Source organism: Chrysochloris asiatica, unplaced genomic scaffold (assembly GCF_000296735.1).
Source record: "Chrysochloris asiatica unplaced genomic scaffold, ChrAsi1.0 scaffold00153, whole genome shotgun sequence".
NCBI classification, from domain to species: Eukaryota; Metazoa; Chordata; class Mammalia; order Afrosoricida; family Chrysochloridae; genus Chrysochloris; species Chrysochloris asiatica.
The window spans coordinates 4,147,972-4,152,954 of NW_006408671.1; positions in this window are offsets into that span (position 1 = coordinate 4,147,972).

The window sequence follows — 4,983 nt, forward strand, 5'->3', positions numbered from 1 at the left end:
CAACATATTATTTTTCTCCTAACGTCCATTTATCCCCATTTCCATTATTTTATTCCTAATCATCATACTGTATTCTTATTCAATTTTCTGATTTCAATTTCATTACAGTCCAATTTTCCACACCTACTTATGTCTCTCTCAAGTCTTCTATAAATAGTCCACTTGTAAGCTCAAGGATGTACAAAGTGTTCCTTTTCTAACAAAAGATAATTTAACTTCTTACTATTCTTACTATTCAAATAGTATTATATTTCTTATGTTTCTACTCTTTCAAACTCATTAAATACATCCTATAAACCAGTATACCCATACATTTACTAGTTTTCTTATGACATCCTTTTCTTACAATCTATCTACCTTTCACCATTATGTACTTCTCTTAAATCAACTTGAATTTTTTTCTTCAGTTCTTTCAGCTTGAAAAACGCTGAGTGAATTCTTCCCATTAGGTATTCTAACCCCAGGTTTTTGTACATTGCATTATAATTCTTTACTTTGTTTTCTCAATCTGTCTTTTTAAATTTACCTTTCAGGTCTGTTACCTACTCATTTCTTTTATTCACTTAGAAAACTAAAAGAGAAGAACTCACTCAACATTTCTCAAGCTGAAACCACTGAAGAAAAACTTCAAGATGGCAATATTGAAGGATTCCATGGGCAAATAATGATTGATGCAGAAAGCATCAAAAGACAATGAAATAAACATACAGTCACTGAATCAAAAAGAAATGGTCTTTTTACCATTCCAAGAGGTACTGTATGATCAAGAACTGATGGTATTGAAGAAAGAAGTCTGAGGTGAACTGAAGGAATTTGTAAAACACAAGGATTTGAGAAATGATTGGATACAAATTGAATTCTTTCAACAAAATGATGCAGCACTAGAGGTATTCACTTACCTGTGCCAAGAAAAATGGAAGAATGCTGTCTGGTCAACTATTGGGAAATATCCATATTTGTGTCACTTCCAAAAAGAGGTGACACAAATATAATGTAGAAATCTTCAACAACGTCACTGGTATCACATGGAAATAAAATTTTGCTAAAGATAATCCAAAAATGGTTGCAACAATTTATTGATAGGGACCTTTTGGGAGTTCAAGATGGATTCCAAGGATGGGCAACAAAAGATATTGCTGATATCAAATGATCTTGGCTGAAAGCAGAGAACATCAGAAAGATATTTACCTATGTTTTATTGACTATGTAAAGAGTTTCAACCTTGTGGCTCATTACAAAATATGGAAAAATTGCTAAGAATGGATAGTGCAAGACAATTGTACTCATGAGGAACCTATACATAGAGCAAGAAGCAGTCATTAGAAAAGAGCCAGGGGACATTGAATATCTTAAAAAGAGGAAAGATGCATGTCAGGGTTATATTGATTCACCATAGTAATTCAATCTGTATGTGGAACATATAAACTGAGAAGCTGAATGAAGAAGAACATGGCATCAGAATTAACAAGTTAACAAGTTGCAATATGCATAGGATAAAAACTTGCTTGTTGAAAATGAAAATGACTTAACAGGAGCTCTGGTCAATCCATGATATTTTCAATAACCTCATATGCATGCAAAAGCTGGACATTGAATAAGGAAGACTATAGATGAATTGCTGCTTTTGAATTATGGTGTTGGGGGAGAATATTGAAAGTGCCATGGGCTGCCAAAAGAACCAATGGATCCATTTTTGAAGAAGTGCAACCAGAGTGCTCCTTGGAAGCCAAGATGGCAAAACTTCTTCTTTCATACTTCAGACATATTGTCAGGAGGGACCGGTTGCTGGTGAAGGATATCATGTTTGGTTAGGTGGAGTGTCAGAGAAAAAGAGGAAGACCCCAATGAGATGGACTGGCCAAGTGGCCATATCACTGGACTCAAACGTGGCAACAGGCAGTGTTTTGTTGTGCTGTGCATAAGGTCGCTATGAGTCAGTACTGACTGGATGGCACCTAACAACAATAACAACAATTGGTAGCATACTGGTTACAAATTTGGCTGCTAACCTCAAGTTCAGCAGTTCAAAACTACCAGCAGTTCCATGGGAGAAAGATGAAGCTTTTTGCTCCCGTAAAGATTTATAGACTTGGAAACCCTGTACTCGGTCACTATGAGTTGGAACTGACTCCACAGTACATAACCACCACCACATACTTATGAAAATAACAAGCCTCAACTTTGAGTGTGGGTTGCACCTCAATAAAAAGAAAACAAAAATTTTCACAACTAGACCAATAATTAACTTCACGATATATTGCAAGAAAATTGAAATTGTCAGACATCATTCTACTTGGTCAACTATTAATACTCATGGAAGCCACAGTCAACAAAAATCAAATGCAGTATACAAGTCTGTGCAAGATATCTTCAAAGTGTTCAAGAGCACTTAGGTGCACCTTGGTATTTTTAATAGCTTCATATGAATGTGAAAGTTGGACAATGATTAAGGAATACTATTAGAATTGATACATTTGAATTATGGCTTTGGACAATATTAAAAGTACTATGGACTACCAGAAGAACAAACAAATCTGTGTTGGAAAAAGTACAAAGAAAGAAATTATGCTTGGTAATGTGGAGGATCAACGAAAAAGAGGAAGACTCCCCAACGAGATATATTGGCACAGTGACACCAGCAATAGGCTCATACATAATGAGATTGTGAGCATGGAGCAAGATCTCACAGTGTTTCAATCTGATGTTCATAGGGTCTCTATGAGTTGGAACTGACTTGATGGCATCTAACAACCACAACCTATATCAACATATAAAAATTAAAATCCAAGCTCTTAATTCAGTCTGCTTGTTTTCAAATTTGTATTGTACCATGCATGGTAGAGATGCATGCCTCTCTTCCTCTACTTTTTTTTTTTTTTTTCATTTTTGCATAACACTGTTGTGAAATTAAAATGTTAAAATGATTTAGCTAAGGTAAACAATTTAGAACACTGATTTTTCAATGAGTGAATAAGCATTCTATAAATGTTAGTTGTTTTTGTTAAAAGTATGGTTAAAGAGATTTGTTGAAAATGCTAAATAACCATGATGGCACAAGTTCATGTTATATCATTTCTTAACAATATATTGACAGGGACCTTCCCCAGAATATTTAAAGTCTTGTGTGTCAGTTTAATATCAGTAGACCAGGGTGTGAGAGTCTGCCCTGCCTGACTTACAGTCATCCTACAAATGTTTTCCTAAATTTTGTGATGGTTTTTAATTTTATGATATCACAGGAGAGTGAAGAGAGAAATGAATTTTTGAAGTCCTATGAAGCAAAGACGAAATGCAATTCTTTAATGATATAATTGGGAGCACATGCTGGAAAGAAATGTGTTTAACTTGGTTTATTAGCAGATTCTGTTCAGTTGCAGCTTCTTGATTATTAATTTCAGCTGCCCTGTCACTTTCCTGCCTTCCCTGCTTCTTTCTGTTATCGTAATTCATTGACAGAGTCGAATTATACCTTTCTACCTCATGACATTTTGAATAAAAATATTATTCAGTGTTAGTAATGCTTTCACAACCTTTTGCAGTCCACATTTCAAATAAAGATAGTCGAAAGATTCTTAGGTATAGTTAACATATCATATTTCAATGTAAATGAATTCAAATTTCATTTCACATGCACACATTCTTTTAAAATTTCAAAATTTTTTTATGTTTGAAATAGAATAAAATAATAAAATAACCATCAACTTTCTGTTGGTTATAGGTGTGCAATTACAAGTTTAATATTTCATGAGTAAGAAAGCATTAATAACTCTCTGAAATCCACATATTCTTAGGGAGAATTTGTTAAACGTATACTCTTACCTGTGGCGGTATTCTTGAGAATATGTGTAAACTGTTTAATTTGCTTTTATAGAAAGCTCAATTAGAAGAGGAAACAGGGTTTCATTTCATAATCACTGAAGCTGCTAATTGTTATGAATCAGACTGCTAACCTCAAGGTTAGCAGTTCGAAACTACCAGCTGTTCCAAAGGAGAAAGAGGAGGCTTTTTGCTCCCATAAAGATTTACAGCCTTGGAAACCCTGTATAGGATCACTATGAGTCGGAATCAACTCCACAGCATATAACAACAACACATTTATCTATTCTGAGGTCACAATATTATTTAGGACTTTATATTAATATTTATACATTTCATAATTCTAATGCTGGTATTGAGAACAGAGTAGCAGGAAATGCTCACAATAGCCCTTATTAACATTAAATTCTGTTAATGTCTATAGCACAAACATTGTTCTTCACTGAAAGGTTATTTGTTGAGTTTTTTTTTTTTTAATTGTGAGGATTAAGTAAATTAATATACCCAAAGGGTTGGAACACTTAGTAAATATTACATGAGATTAACCGTATCTTCTCTATGTCTTAGGGAACTCCCCTTTTTCCCTTCCCAACTTCCATTGGAAAGGTGTTCCACACTTTCCACCAAATGAAGAAAATGGGAAATTTGGATTTTTCGAATACTGTATGGCTCTAGGGTTACTCTAAATAGGAAATTGAAATAACGGATAATCATTCCAGAGATCAGCGAACCCACCTTTTCTCTTGGTTTCTTGTTTTTGTTCCCCTAGAACCACTCCTTTTTTTTTGATGAACACAAAAACACTCAGGAATATATATTGTTTAAACAACCAAAGGACATATTCTGCAAGCTAGCCTCCTTCACACCAACACATAGCCTTTCTTTTTCATGAGCCTAAAGCTCTCGGTTGGTCTATCACTCCATGCCATTACACCTACCTCCATCTCTGGTGTCCCTGATTCTCTGGTTAGGGCTCCACATTCTGTTCTTGCTCTTTTCTCTTGATGATCCTAGGGTCTTCTGTTCCTGGAATGTAAAAGTAACTACTGTCCCCTTTATGTTACAAAACTTCTACCTTTACAGTTGTAACCATCACAATTCATCATGATAACAACTGTTGTTGTTGTTGTTGTCAGGTGCCATCGAGTCGGAACCGACTCATAGCGA